Genomic DNA, 14,127 nt, shown 5'->3' with positions numbered 1-14,127 from the left:
AGGGTGCATTGCATGGTGGCAATTCAAACAGTCCCAAAACGCACTGTTCCCTGACCGGGAATCGAACCCGGGCCGCGCCGAATCCTAACCACTAGACCACCAGGGAAGCTGCAGCCAGCCTCCTGGCAGCAAGCACATCAACGCAGCTTTTCATGCTTACTCCTTTGCAATTCAGATCCTTTCGCGCCAGGCAAACTGTTCGGACAAAATTATATTTTTTACATGAGAACACAACAGACGTGTTCGCGAAAGCACGGCACCAAGTGCGGGTAGGCATCCACTTGAAATCGATTTCCTCCTGTGTTTTTCTCTGGATGTTGTCTCTCTCGGTGCTGGGCGAACAATTCATTGATGCATTTGTCCTGAACTGAAGCCTTTTACCCATCTCGCGGGGTCAGAGCCGCTCTGTCTGTGTATTACCTGCCTGTGACACTTATCGGCAACATGCCGCCTGTTCAACAGCAAACCCAGAAAGACAAAAGAACAGAAAGATGTGTCTCTCAGCCCCGGTGGCAAAGGATGTTAATCCAAATATATCCCCCGTGAGAGTCTGTGTGCATTGGCTTCCTTATAAAGTTTGTATTGGAAATGTGCGGGAAAAGCGTAAAATTATGAAAACATCCTGATGGCCCGTACGGGGATCGAACCCGCGACCTTGGCGTTATTAGCACCACGCTCTCACCAACTGAGCTAACCGGCCACAATGCTCCCGTTGGCCAGGCTCGAACCTAGGCTGGGAAATTGTCTTTCAGGCTCACACTGGGTGACCGAGTTACTGCACAAACCTTGAACACACCACATCGCTTAAACATTGTTAACTGTTCGTATATACAACTGGGCAGAGTGTAAATCCAAAGTAACAGAAAGACTGGTCTAACAAACCTCATTCTAAAATTTTTTGTCGCACCACAGCCCCTCCCACAAACACTGTCCCGGTATAAAAGCAGACGGCGGGACCCCGACTGAATTCGAACCTGCAGCGGACGGTTGGAGCCGGATCCAGCATGTCCGACGTGGTTTCACTCCCATTCGTTTGGGAAACGCGTCATCAGGAGCGTAAAATTTCTCTTGATTCGTACCTTTTGTAGTGAAGGAGACAGAAAGTAACTAAAACCTGCCGAAACCCCGGATCGAACCAGGGACCTTTAGATCTTCAGTCTAACGCTCTCCCAACTGAGCTATTTCGGCTTCACGTCAAACGCAGTATTCTGTCGTTCTTTTGGAGGATTTTCTATCCCCGGGTGGAATTGCCCCTCTCGCTCATTCCTCACTTCGGGCAATGTGACCCGACCAGATCTCGGAGCTCAGGTTCTGTTAATGTAAAGCTGCAGTGTTGATAAAGATACAAAGCTGACACAGCACGGGGGACCTCACCGTGTTGGACACAGCGTGAAATGCAATGACATGTTCAAATAAAGTTACAGAGCACAACACATGTGTAAAATTCCCTGTTCTTTTCTCCACACTGATGGGTTGCGAAGGGAGAGACGGGCCGAAGTCTCACTGAGCCGCACTGATCACGAGCCAAATCAAGTTCAATCTTCAGCTGCAGGTATGGTGCTGAGCCCCACACAGAAGTGAAAATGCCCGTGGTTCTTAGTTCCTCGCACAGTGGGCTACTGAGCAATACAGGAAGGGCTAATGATCATCTTAATGCTCAAGTTATCAGGGGCCACGGACTCTCTGATTCCAGGCTTGCACACGTTGGTAAGTTTCAAAATTTGCATTTTTCACACTGGCAATGAAGATAATCGATAGCCGTGCCTGTGATAAGCTAAGTTTGTTCGGGAGATGCAGTGGGCAAGAAGATATACGGAAGACTGATAAAAACCGTGACTGCCCTGACACTGTGAGCTGCAGTTAAATGTTGGCAACATTTAAAGTCAGCCAGTCTAAATTTGACAGAAATCAAGTCCTGCTGACTTTGAAACAGCACGCATTTTACAGAAATCAAGAATGTGCATTTTGTATCGCTGTATGAAGAGTGATGTTGAGCAGCGGTGTTGGAAAGTTGAATCAGGGGCGGAGCATTGTTCCGTAAGGGTGCATTGCATGGTGGCAATTCAAACAGCCCCAAAACGCACTGTTCCCTGACCGGGAATCGAACCCGGGCCGCGGCGGTGAGAGCGCCGAATCCTAACCACTAGACCACCAGGGAAGCTGCAGCCAGCCTCCTGACAGCAAGCACATCAACGCAGCTTTTCATGCTTGCTCCTTTGCAATTCAGATCCTTTCGCGCCAGGCAAACTGTTCGGACAAAATTATATTTTTTACATGAGAACACAACAGACGTGTTCGCGAAAGCACGGCACCAAGTGCGGATAGGCATCCACTTGACATCGATTTCCTCCTGTGTTTTTCTCTGGATGTTGTCTCTCTCGGTGCTGGGCGAACAATTCATTGATGCATTTGTCCTGAACTGAAGCCTTTTACCCATCTCGCGGGGTCAGAGCCGCTCTGTCTGTGTATTACCTGCCTGTGACACTTATCGGCAACATGCCGCCTGTTCAACTTTCAACAGCAAACCCAGAAAGACAAAAGAACAGAAATATGTGTCTCTCAGCCCCGGTGGCAAAGGATGTTAATCCAAATATATACCCCGTGAGAGTCTGTGTGCATTGTCTTCCTTATAAAGTTTGTATTGGAAATGTGCGGGAAAAGCGTAAAATTATGAAAACATCCTGATGGCCCGTACGGGGATCGAACCCGCGACCTTGGCGTTATTAGCACCACGCTCTCACCAACTGAGCTAACCGGCCACAATGCTCCCGTTGGCCAGGCTCGAACCTAGGCTGGGAAATTGTCTTTCAGGCTCACACTGGGTGACCGAGTTACTGCACAAACATTGAACACACCACGTCGCTTAAACATTGTTAACTGTTCGTATATACAACTGGGCAGAGTGTAAATCCAAAGTAACAGAAAGACTGGTCTAACAAACCTCATTCTAAAATTTTTTGTCGCACCACAGCCCCTCCCACAAACACTGTCCCGGTATAAAAGCAGACGGCGGGACCCCGACTGAATTCGAACCTGCAGCGGACGGTTGGAGCCGGATCCAGCATGTCCGACGTGGTGTCACTCCCATTCGTTTGGGAAACGCGTCATCAGGAGCGTAAAATTTCTCTTGATTCGTACCTTTTGTAGTGAAGGAGACAGAAAGTAACTAAAACCTGCCGAAACCCGGGATCGAACCAGGGACCTTTAGATCTTCAGTCTAACGCTCTCCCAACTGAGCTATTTCGGCTTCACGTCAAACGCAGTATTCTGTCGTTCTTTTGGAGGGTTTTCTATCCCCGGGTGGAATTGCCCCTCTCGCTCATTCCTCACTTCGGGCAATGTGACCCGACCAGATCTCGGAGCTCAGGTTCTGTTAAAGTAAAGCTGCAGTGTTGATAAAGATACAAAGCTGACACAGCACGGGGGACCTCACCGTGTTGGACACAGCGTGAAATGCAATGACATGTTCAAATAAAGTTACAGAGCACAACACATGTGTAAAATTCCCTGTTCTTTTCTCCACACTGATGGGTTGCGAAGGGAGAGACGGGCCGAAGTCTCACTGAGCCGCACTGATCACGAGCCAAATCAAGTTCAATCTTCAGCTGCAGGTATGGTGCTGAGCCCCACACAGAAGTGAAAATGCCCGTGGTTCTTAGTTCCTCGCACAGTGGGCTACTGAGCAATACAGGAAGGGCTAATGATCATCTTAATGCTCAAGTTATCAGGGGCCACGGACTCTCTGATTCCAGGCTTGCACACGTTGGTAAGTTTCAAAATTTGCATTTTTCACACTGGCAATGAAAATAATCGATAGCCGTGCCTGTGATAAGCTAAGTTTGTTCGGGAGATGCAGTGGGCAAGGAGATATACGGAAGACTGATAAAAACCGTGACTGCCCTGACACTGTGAGCTGCAGTTAAATGTTGGCAACATTTAAAGTCAGCCAGTCTTAATTTGACAGAAATCAAGTCCTGCTGACTTTGAAACAGCACGCATTTTACAGAAATCAGGAATGTGCATTTTGTATCGCTGTATGAAGAGTGATGTTGAGCAGCGGTGTGGAAAGTTGAATCAGGGGCGGAGCATTGTTTCGTAAGGGTGCATTGCATGGTGGCAATTCAAACAGCCCTAAAACGCACTGTTCCCTGACCGGGAATCGAACCCGGGCCGCGGCGGTGAGAGCGCCGAATCCTAACCACTAGACCACCAGGGAAGCTGCAGCCAGCCTCCTGGCAGCAAGCACATCAACGGAGCTTTTCATGCTTGCTCCTTTGCAATTCAGATCCTTTCGCGCCAGGCAAACTGTTCGGACAAAATTATATTTTTTACATGAGAACACAACAGACGTGTTCGCGAAAGCACGGCACCAAGTGCGGGTAGGCATCCACTTGAAATCGATTTCCTCCTGTGTTTTTCTCTGGATGTTGTCTCTCTCGGTGCTGGGCGAACAATTCATTGATGCATTTGTCCTGAACTGAAGCCTTTTACCCATCTCGCGGGATCAGAGCCGCTCTGTCTGTGTATTACCTGCCTGTGACACTTATCGGCAACATGCCGCCTGTTCAACTTTCAACAGCAAACCCAGAAAGACAAAAGAACAGAAAGATGTGTCTCTCAGCCCCGGTGGCAAAGGATGTTAATCCAAATATATCCCCCGTGAGAGTCTGTGTGCATTGGCTTCCTTATAAAGTTTGTATTGGAAATGTGCGGGAAAAGCGTAAAATTATGAAAACATCCTGATGGCCCGTACGGGGATCGAACCCGCGACCTTGGCGTTATTAGCACCACGCTCTCACCAACTGAGCTAACCGGCCACAATGCTCCCGTTGGCCAGGCTCGAACCTAGGCTGGAAAATTGTCTTTCAGGCTCACACTGGGTGACCGAGTTACTGCACAAACATTGAACACACCACATCGCTTAAACATTGTTAACTGTTCGTATATACAACTGGGCAGAGTGTAAATCCAAAGTAACAGAAAGACTGGTCTAACAAACCTCATTCTAAAATTTTTTGTCGCACCACAGCCCCTCCCACAAACACTGTCCCGGTATAAAAGCAGACGGCGGGACCCCGACTGAATTCGAACCTGCAGCGGACGGTTGGAGCCGGATCCAGCATGTCCGACGTGGTGTCACTCCCATTCGTTTGGGAAACGCGTCATCAGGAGCGTAAAATTTCTCTTGATTCGTACCTTTTGTAGTGAAGGAGACAGAAAGTAACTAAAACCTGCCGAAACCCGGGATCGAACCAGGGACCTTTAGATCTTCAGTCTAACGCTCTCCCAACTGAGCTATTTCGGCTTCACGTCAAACGCAGTATTCTGTCGTTCTTTTGGAGGATTTTCTATCCCCGGGTGGAATTGCCCCTCTCGCTCATTCCTCACTTCGGGCAATGTGACCCGACCAGATCTCGGAGCTCAGGTTCTGTTAATGTAAAGCTGCAGTGTTGATAAAGATACAAAGCTGACACAGCACGGGGGACCTCACCGTGTTGGACACAGCGTGAAATGCAATGACATGTTCAAATAAAGTTACAGAGCACAACACATGTGTAAAATTCCCTGTTCTTTTCTCCACACTGATGGGTTGCGAAGGGAGAGACGGGCCGAAGTCTCACTGAGCCGCACTGATCACGAGCCAAATCAAGTTCAATCTTCAGCTGCAGGTATGGTGCTGAGCCCCACACAGAAGTGAAAATGCCCGTGGTTCTTAGTTCCTCGCACAGTGGGCTACTGAGCAATACAGGAAGGGCTAATGATCATCTTAATGCTCAAGTTATCAGGGGCCACGGACTCTCTGATTCCAGGCTTGCACACGTTGGTAAGTTTCAAAATTTGCATTTTTCACACTGGCAATGAAAATAATCGATAGCCGTGCCTGTGATAAGCTAAGTTTGTTCGGGAGATGCAGTGGGCAAGGAGATATACGGAAGACTGATAAAAACCGTGACTGCCCTGACACTGTGAGCTGCAGTTAAATGTTGGCAACATTTAAAGTCAGCCAGTCTTAATTTGACAGAAATCAAGTCCTGCTGACTTTGAAACAGCACGCATTTTACAGAAATCAAGAATGTGCATTTTGTATCGCTGTATGAAGAGTGATGTTGAGCAGCGGTGTGGAAAGTTGAATCAGGGGCGGAGCATTGTTCCGTAAGGGTGCATTGCATGGTGGCAATTCAAACAGCCCTAAAACGCACTGTTCCCTGACCGGGAATCGAACCCGGGCCGCGGCGGTGAGAGCGCCGAATCCTAACCACTAGACCACCAGGGAAGCTGCAGCCAGCCTCCTGGCAGCAAGCACATCAACGGAGCTTTTCATGCTTGCTCCTTTGCAATTCAGATCCTTTCGCGCCAGGCAAACTGTTCGGACAAAATTATATTTTTTACATGAGAACACAACAGACGTGTTCGCGAAAGCACGGCACCAAGTGCGGGTAGGCATCCACTTGAAATCGATTTCCTCCTGTGTTTTTCTCTGGATGTTGTCTCTCTCGGTGCTGGGCGAACAATTCATTGATGCATTTGTCCTGAACTGAAGCCTTTTACCCATCTCGCGGGGTCAGAGCCGCTCTGTCTGTGTATTACCTGCCTGTGACACTTATCGGCAACATGCCGCCTGTTCAACTTTCAACAGCAAACCCAGAAAGACAAAAGAACAGAAAGATGTGTCTCTCAGCCCCGGTGGCAAAGGATGTTAATCCAAATATATCCCCCGTGAGAGTCTGTGTGCATTGGCTTCCTTATAAAGTTTGTATTGGAAATGTGCGGGAAAAGCGTAAAATTATGAAAACATCCTGATGGCCCGTACGGGGATCGAACCCGCGACCTTGGCGTTATTAGCACCACGCTCTCACCAACTGAGCTAACCGGCCACAATGCTCCCGTTGGCCAGGCTCGAACCTAGGCTGGGAAATTGTCTTTCAGGCTCACACTGGGTGACCGAGTTACTGCACAAACATTGAACACACCACATCGCTTAAACATTGTTATCTGTTCGTATATACAACTGGGCAGAGTGTAAATCCAAAGTAACAGAAAGACTGGTCTAACAAACCTCATTCTAAAATTTTTTGTCGCACCACAGCCCCTCCCACAAACACTGTCCCGGTATAAAAGCAGACGGCGGGACCCCGACTGAATTCGAACCTGCAGCGGACGGTTGGAGCCGGATCCAGCATGTCCGACGTGGTTTCACTCCCATTCGTTTGGGAAACGCGTCATCAGGAGCGTAAAATTTCTCTTGATTCGTACCTTTTGTAGTGAAGGAGACAGAAAGTAACTAAAACCTGCCGAAACCCGGGATCGAACCAGGGACCTTTAGATCTTCAGTCTAACGCTCTCCCAACTGAGCTATTTCGGCTTCACGTCAGACGCAGTATTCTGTCGTTCTTTTGGAGGATTTTCTATCCCCGGGTGGAATTGCCCCTCTCGCTCATTCCTCACTTCGGGCAATGTGACCCGACCAGATCTCGGAGCTCAGGTTCTGTTAATGTAAAGCTGCAGTGTTGATAAAGATACAAAGCTGACACAGCACGGGGGACCTCACCGTGTTGGACACAGCGTGAAATGCAATGACATGTTCAAATAAAGTTACAGAGCACAACACATGTGTAAAATTCCCTGTTCTTTTCTCCACACTGATGGGTTGCGAAGGGAGAGACGGGCCGAAGTCTCACTGAGCCGCACTGATCACGAGCCAAATCAAGTTCAATCTTCAGCTGCAGGTATGGTGCTGAGCCCCACACAGAAGTGAAAATGCCCGTGGTTCTTAGTTCCTCGCACAGTGGGCTACTGAGCAATACAGGAAGGGCTAATGATCATCTTAATGCTCAAGTTATCAGGGGCCACGGACTCTCTGATTCCAGGCTTGCACACGTTGGTAAGTTTCAAAATTTGCATTTTTCACACTGGCAATGAAAATAATCGATAGCCGTGCCTGTGATAAGCTAAGTTTGTTCGGGAGATGCAGTGGGCAAGGAGATATACGGAAGACTGATAAAAACCGTGACTGCCCTGACACTGTGAGCTGCAGTTAAATGTTGGCAACATTTAAAGTCAGCCAGTCTAAATTTGACAGAAATCAAGTCCTGCTGACTTTGAAACAGCACGCATTTTACAGAAATCAAGAATGTGCATTTTGTATCGCTGTATGAAGAGTGATGTTGAGCAGCGGTGTGGAAAGTTGAATCAGGGGCGGAGCATTGTTCCGTAAGGGTGCATTGCATGGTGGCAATTCAAACAGCCCTAAAACGCACTGTTCCCTGACCGGGAATCGAACCCGGGCCGCGGCGGTGAGAGCGCCGAATCCTAACCACTAGACCACCAGGGAAGCTGCAGCCAGCCTCCTGGCAGCAAGCACATCAACGGAGCTTTTCATGCTTGCTCCTTTGCAATTCAGATCCTTTCGCGCCAGGCAAACTGTTCGGACAAAATTATATTTTTTACATGAGAACACAACAGACGTGTTCGCGAAAGCACGGCACCAAGTGCGGGTAGGCATCCACTTGAAATCGATTTCCTCCTGTGTTTTTCTCTGGATGTTGTCTCTCTCGGTGCTGGGCGAACAATTCATTGATGCATTTGTCCTGAACTGAAGCCTTTTACCCATCTCGCGGGGTCAGAGCCGCTCTGTCTGTGTATTACCTGCCTGTGACACTTATCGGCAACATGCCGCCTGTTCAACTTTCAACAGCAAACCCAGAAAGACAAAAGAACAGAAAGATGTGTCTCTCAGCCCCGGTGGCAAAGGATGTTAATCCAAATATATCCCCCGTGAGAGTCTGTGTGCATTGGCTTCCTTATAAAGTTTGTATTGGAAATGTGCGGGAAAAGCGTAAAATTATGAAAACATCCTGATGGCCCGTACGGGGATCGCACCCGCGACCTTGGCGTTATTAGCACCACGCTCTCACCAACTGAGCTAACCGGCCACAATGCTCCCGTTGGCCAGGCTCGAACCTAGGCTGGGAAATTGTCTTTCAGGCTCACACTGGGTGACCGAGTTACTGCACAAACATTGAACACACCACATCGCTTAAACATTGTTATCTGTTCGTATATACAACTGGGCAGAGTGTAAATCCAAAGTAACAGAAAGACTGGTCTAACAAACCTCATTCTAAAATTTTTTGTCGCACCACAGCCCCTCCCACAAACACTGTCCCGGTATAAAAGCAGACGGCGGGACCCCGACTGAATTCGAACCTGCAGCGGACGGTTGGAGCCGGATCCAGCATGTCCGACGTGGTTTCACTCCCATTCGTTTGGGAAACGCGTCATCAGGAGCGTAAAATTTCTCTTGATTCGTACCTTTTGTAGTGAAGGAGACAGAAAGTAACTAAAACCTGCCGAAACCCGGGATCGAACCAGGGACCTTTAGATCTTCAGTCTAACGCTCTCCCAACTGAGCTATTTCGGCTTCACGTCAGACGCAGTATTCTGTCGTTCTTTTGGAGGATTTTCTATCCCCGGGTGGAATTGCCCCTCTCGCTCATTCCTCACTTCGGGCAATGTGACCCGACCAGATCTCGGAGCTCAGGTTCTGTTAATGTAAAGCTGCAGTGTTGATAAAGATACAAAGCTGACACAGCACGGGGGACCTCACCGTGTTGGACACAGCGTGAAATGCAATGACATGTTCAAATAAAGTTACAGAGCACAACACATGTGTAAAATTCCCTGTTCTTTTCTCCACACTGATGGGTTGCGAAGGGAGAGACGGGCCGAAGTCTCACTGAGCCGCACTGATCACGAGCCAAATCAAGTTCAATCTTCAGCTGCAGGTATGGTGCTGAGCCCCACACAGAAGTGAAAATGCCCGTGGTTCTTAGTTCCTCGCACAGTGGGCTACTGAGCAATACAGGAAGGGCTAATGATCATCTTAATGCTCAAGTTATCAGGGGCCACGGACTCTCTGATTCCAGGCTTGCACACGTTGGTAAGTTTCAAAATTTGCATTTTTCACACTGGCAATGAAAATAATCGATAGCCGTGCCTGTGATAAGCTAAGTTTGTTCGGGAGATGCAGTGGGCAAGGAGATATACGGAAGACTGATAAAAACCGTGACTGCCCTGACACTGTGAGCTGCAGTTAAATGTTGGCAACATTTAAAGTCAGCCAGTCTAAATTTGACAGAAATCAAGTCCTGCTGACTTTGAAACAGCACGCATTTTACAGAAATCAAGAATGTGCATTTTGTATCGCTGTATGAAGAGTGATGTTGAGCAGCGGTGTGGAAAGTTGAATCAGGGGCGGAGCATTGTTCCGTAAGGGTGCATTGCATGGTGGCAATTCAAACAGCCCCAAAACGCACTGTTCCCTGACCGGGAATCGAACCCGTGCCGCGGCGGTGAGAGCGCCGAATCCTAACCACTAGACCACCAGGGAAGCTGCAGCCAGCCTCCTGGCAGCAAGCACATCAACGCAGCTTTTCATGCTTGCTCCTTTGCAATTCAGATCCTTTCGCGCCAGGCAAACTGTTCGGACAAAATTATATTTTTTACATGAGAACACAACAGACGTGTTCGCGAAAGCACGGCACCAAGTGCGGGTAGGCATCCACTTGAAATCGATTTCCTCCTGTGTTTTTCTCTGGATGTTGTCTCTCTCGGTGCTGGGCGAACAATTCATTGATGCATTTGTCCTGAACTGAAGCCTTTTACCCATCTCGCGGGATCAGAGCCGCTCTGTCTGTGTATTACCTGCCTGTGACACTTATCGGCAACATGCCGCCTGTTCAACTTTCAACAGCAAACCCAGAAAGACAAAAGAACAGAAAGATGTGTCTCTCAGCCCCGGTGGCAAAGGATGTTAATCCAAATATATCCCCCGTGAGAGTCTGTGTGCATTGGCTTCCTTATAAAGTTTGTATTGGAAATGTGCGGGAAAAGCGTAAAATTATGAAAACATCCTGATGGCCCGTACGGGGATCGAACCCGGAACCTTGGCGTTATTAGCACCACGCTCTCACCACCTGAGCTAAACGGCCACAATGCTCCCGTTGGCCAGGCTCGAACCTAGGCTGGAAAATTGTCTTTCAGGCTCACACTGGGTGACCGAGTTACTGCACAAACATTGAACACACCACATCGCTTAAACATTGTTAACTGTTCGTATATACAACTGGGCAGAGTGTAAATCCAAAGTAACAGAAAGACTGGTCTAACAAACCTCATTCTAAAATTTTTTGTCGCACCACAGCCCCTCCCACAAACACTGTCCCGGTATAAAAGCAGACGGCGGGACCCCGACTGAATTCGAACCTGCAGCGGACGGTTGGAGCCGGATCCAGCATGTCCGACGTGGTTTCACTCCCATTCGTTTGGGAAACGCGTCATCAGGAGCGTAAAATTTCTCTTGATTCGTACCTTTTGTAGTGAAGGAGACAGAAAGTAACTAAAACCTGCCGAAACCCGGGATCGAACCAGGGACCTTTAGATCTTCAGTCTAACGCTCTCCCAACTGAGCTATTTCGGCTTCACGTCAAACGCACTATTCTGTCGTTCTTTTGGAGGATTTTCTATCCCCGGGTGGAATTGCCCCTCTCGCTCATTCCTCACTTCGGGCAATGTGACCCGACCAGATCTCGGAGCTCAGGTTCTGTTAATGTAAAGCTGCAGTGTTGATAAAGATACAAAGCTGACACAGCACGGGGGACCTCACCGTGTTGGACACAGCGTGAAATGCAATGACATGTTCAAATAAAGTTACAGAGCACAACACATGTGTAAAATTCCCTGTTCTTTTCTCCACACTGATGGGTTGCGAAGGGAGAGACGGGCCGAAGTCTCACTGAGCAGCACTGATCACGAGCCAAATCAAGTTCAATCTTCAGCTGCAGGTATGGTGCTGAGCCCCACACAGAAGTGAAAATGCCCGTGGTTCTTAGTTCCTCGCACAGTGGGCTACTGAGCAATACAGGAAGGGCTAATCATCATCTTAATGCTCAAGTTATCAGGGGCCACGGACTCTCTGATTCCAGGCTTGCACACGTTGGTAAGTTTCAAAATTTGCATTTTTCACACTGGCAATGAAAATAATCGATAGCCGTGCCTGTGATAAGCTAAGTTTGTTCGGGAGATGCAGTGGGCAAGGAGATATACGGAAGACTGATAAAAACCTTGACTGCCCTGACACTGTGAGCTGCAGTTAAATGTTGGCAACATTTAAAGTCAGCCAGTCTAAATTTGACAGAAATCAAGTCCTGCTGACTTTCAAACAGCACGCATTTTACAGAAATCAAGAATGTGCATTTTGTATCGCTGTATGAAGAGTGATGTTGAGCAGCGGTGTGGAAAGTTGAATCAGGGGCGGAGCATTGTTCCGTAAGGGTGCATTGCATGGTGGCAATTCAAACAGCCCTAAAACGCACTGTTCCCTGACCGGGAATCGAACCCGGGCCGCGGCGGTGAGAGCGCCGAATCCTAACCACTAGACCACCAGGGAAGCTGCAGCCAGCCTCCTGGCAGCAAGCACATCAACGGAGCTTTTCATGCTTGCTCCTTTGCAATTCAGATCCTTTCGCGCCAGGCAAACTGTTCGGACAAAATTATATTTTTTACATGAGAACACAACAGACGTGTTCGCGAAAGCACGGCACCAAGTGCGGGTAGGCATCCACTTGAAATCGATTTCCTCCTGTGTTTTTCTCTGGATGTTGTCTCTCTCGGTGCTGGGCGAACAATTCATTGATGCATTTGTCCTGAACTGAAGCCTTTTACCCATCTCGCGGGGTCAGAGCCGCTCTGTCTGTGTATTACCTGCCTGTGACACTTATCGGCAACATGCCGCCTGTTCAACTTTCAACAGCAAACCCAGAAAGACAAAAGAACAGAAAGATGTGTCTCTCAGCCCCGGTGGCAAAGGATGTTAATCCAAATATATCCCCCGTGAGAGTCTGTGTGCATTGGCTTCCTTATAAAGTTTGTATTGGAAATGTGCGGGAAAAGCGTAAAATTATGAAAACATCCTGATGGCCCGTACGGGGATCGCACCCGCGACCTTGGCGTTATTAGCACCACGCTCTCACCAACTGAGCTAACCGGCCACAATGCTCCCGTTGGCCAGGCTCGAACCTAGGCTGGGAAATTGTCTTTCAGGCTCACACTGGGTGACCGAGTTACTGCACAAACATTGAACACACCACATCGCTTAAACATTGTTATCTGTTCGTATATACAACTGGGCAGAGTGTAAATCCAAAGTAACAGAAAGACTGGTCTAACAAACCTCATTCTAAAATTTTTTGTCGCACCACAGCCCCTCCCACAAACACTGTCCCGGTATAAAAGCAGACGGCGGGACCCCGACTGAATTCGAACCTGCAGCGGACGGTTGGAGCCGGATCCAGCATGTCCGACGTGGTTTCACTCCCATTCGTTTGGGAAACGCGTCATCAGGAGCGTAAAATTTCTCTTGATTCGTACCTTTTGTAGTGAAGGAGACAGAAAGTAACTAAAACCTGCCGAAACCCGGGATCGAACCAGGGACCTTTAGATCTTCAGTCTAACGCTCTCCCAACTGAGCTATTTCGGCTTCACGTCAGACGCAGTATTCTGTCGTTCTTTTGGAGGATTTTCTATCCCCGGGTGGAATTGCCCCTCTCGCTCATTCCTCACTTCGGGCAATGTGACCCGACCAGATCTCGGAGCTCAGGTTCTGTTAATGTAAAGCTGCAGTGTTGATAAAGATACAAAGCTGACACAGCACGGGGGACCTCACCGTGTTGGACACAGCGTGAAATGCAATGACATGTTCAAATAAAGTTACAGAGCACAACACATGTGTAAAATTCCCTGTTCTTTTCTCCACACTGATGGGTTGCGAAGGGAGAGACGGGCCGAAGTCTCACTGAGCCGCACTGATCACGAGCCAAATCAAGTTCAATCTTCAGCTGCAGGTATGGTGCTGAGCCCCACACAGAAGTGAAAATGCCCGTGGTTCTTAGTTCCTCGCACAGTGGGCTACTGAGCAATACAGGAAGGGCTAATGATCATCTTAATGCTCAAGTTATCAGGGGCCACGGACTCTCTGATTCCAGGCTTGCACACGTTGGTAAGTTTCAAAATTTGCATTTTTCACACTGGCAATGAAAATAATCGATAGCCGTGCCTGTGATAAGCTAA

The 14,127-nt window shown here is 48.5% G+C and overlaps 17 non-coding genes across 17 annotated transcripts; all 17 read right to left on the bottom strand.

Moving 5' to 3' along the window:
• Positions 1-626: 626 nt before the first annotated feature.
• trnai-aau (transfer RNA isoleucine (anticodon AAU)) lies at positions 627-700 on the bottom strand. Its single transcript has one exon. It is a non-coding gene; the product is annotated as a tRNA-Ile (tRNA).
• A 415-nt stretch (positions 701-1,115) lies between these two features.
• On the bottom strand, positions 1,116-1,188 carry trnaf-gaa (transfer RNA phenylalanine (anticodon GAA)). The gene has a single exon. It is a non-coding gene; the product is annotated as a tRNA-Phe (tRNA).
• Positions 1,189-2,086: 898 nt separating this feature from the next.
• Positions 2,087-2,158, bottom strand: trnae-cuc (transfer RNA glutamic acid (anticodon CUC)). Its single transcript has one exon. It is a non-coding gene; the product is annotated as a tRNA-Glu (tRNA).
• Positions 2,159-2,685: 527 nt separating this feature from the next.
• trnai-aau (transfer RNA isoleucine (anticodon AAU)) lies at positions 2,686-2,759 on the bottom strand. The gene has a single exon. It is a non-coding gene; the product is annotated as a tRNA-Ile (tRNA).
• A 415-nt stretch (positions 2,760-3,174) lies between these two features.
• trnaf-gaa (transfer RNA phenylalanine (anticodon GAA)) lies at positions 3,175-3,247 on the bottom strand. The gene has a single exon. It is a non-coding gene; the product is annotated as a tRNA-Phe (tRNA).
• An 897-nt stretch (positions 3,248-4,144) lies between these two features.
• trnae-cuc (transfer RNA glutamic acid (anticodon CUC)) lies at positions 4,145-4,216 on the bottom strand. Its single transcript has one exon. It is a non-coding gene; the product is annotated as a tRNA-Glu (tRNA).
• A 527-nt stretch (positions 4,217-4,743) lies between these two features.
• trnai-aau (transfer RNA isoleucine (anticodon AAU)) lies at positions 4,744-4,817 on the bottom strand. The gene has a single exon. It is a non-coding gene; the product is annotated as a tRNA-Ile (tRNA).
• Positions 4,818-5,232: 415 nt separating this feature from the next.
• trnaf-gaa (transfer RNA phenylalanine (anticodon GAA)) lies at positions 5,233-5,305 on the bottom strand. Its single transcript has one exon. It is a non-coding gene; the product is annotated as a tRNA-Phe (tRNA).
• Positions 5,306-6,202: 897 nt separating this feature from the next.
• On the bottom strand, positions 6,203-6,274 carry trnae-cuc (transfer RNA glutamic acid (anticodon CUC)). The gene has a single exon. It is a non-coding gene; the product is annotated as a tRNA-Glu (tRNA).
• Positions 6,275-6,801: 527 nt separating this feature from the next.
• trnai-aau (transfer RNA isoleucine (anticodon AAU)) lies at positions 6,802-6,875 on the bottom strand. Its single transcript has one exon. It is a non-coding gene; the product is annotated as a tRNA-Ile (tRNA).
• Positions 6,876-7,290: 415 nt separating this feature from the next.
• Positions 7,291-7,363, bottom strand: trnaf-gaa (transfer RNA phenylalanine (anticodon GAA)). Its single transcript has one exon. It is a non-coding gene; the product is annotated as a tRNA-Phe (tRNA).
• An 897-nt stretch (positions 7,364-8,260) lies between these two features.
• On the bottom strand, positions 8,261-8,332 carry trnae-cuc (transfer RNA glutamic acid (anticodon CUC)). Its single transcript has one exon. It is a non-coding gene; the product is annotated as a tRNA-Glu (tRNA).
• Positions 8,333-9,348: 1,016 nt separating this feature from the next.
• On the bottom strand, positions 9,349-9,421 carry trnaf-gaa (transfer RNA phenylalanine (anticodon GAA)). The gene has a single exon. It is a non-coding gene; the product is annotated as a tRNA-Phe (tRNA).
• Positions 9,422-10,318: 897 nt separating this feature from the next.
• Positions 10,319-10,390, bottom strand: trnae-cuc (transfer RNA glutamic acid (anticodon CUC)). The gene has a single exon. It is a non-coding gene; the product is annotated as a tRNA-Glu (tRNA).
• A 1,016-nt stretch (positions 10,391-11,406) lies between these two features.
• Positions 11,407-11,479, bottom strand: trnaf-gaa (transfer RNA phenylalanine (anticodon GAA)). The gene has a single exon. It is a non-coding gene; the product is annotated as a tRNA-Phe (tRNA).
• An 897-nt stretch (positions 11,480-12,376) lies between these two features.
• Positions 12,377-12,448, bottom strand: trnae-cuc (transfer RNA glutamic acid (anticodon CUC)). The gene has a single exon. It is a non-coding gene; the product is annotated as a tRNA-Glu (tRNA).
• Positions 12,449-13,464: 1,016 nt separating this feature from the next.
• On the bottom strand, positions 13,465-13,537 carry trnaf-gaa (transfer RNA phenylalanine (anticodon GAA)). Its single transcript has one exon. It is a non-coding gene; the product is annotated as a tRNA-Phe (tRNA).
• Between the last annotated feature and the right edge of the window lie 590 nt (positions 13,538-14,127).

The sequence above is a fragment of the Somniosus microcephalus genome, unplaced genomic scaffold (assembly GCF_052327205.1).
Source record: "Somniosus microcephalus isolate GS21.2 unplaced genomic scaffold, FLI_Smic_1.0 unresolved_chr4, whole genome shotgun sequence".
Lineage (NCBI taxonomy): Eukaryota > Metazoa > Chordata > Chondrichthyes > Squaliformes > Somniosidae > Somniosus > Somniosus microcephalus.
This window is presented reverse-complemented; position numbering and strand designations above follow the sequence as displayed.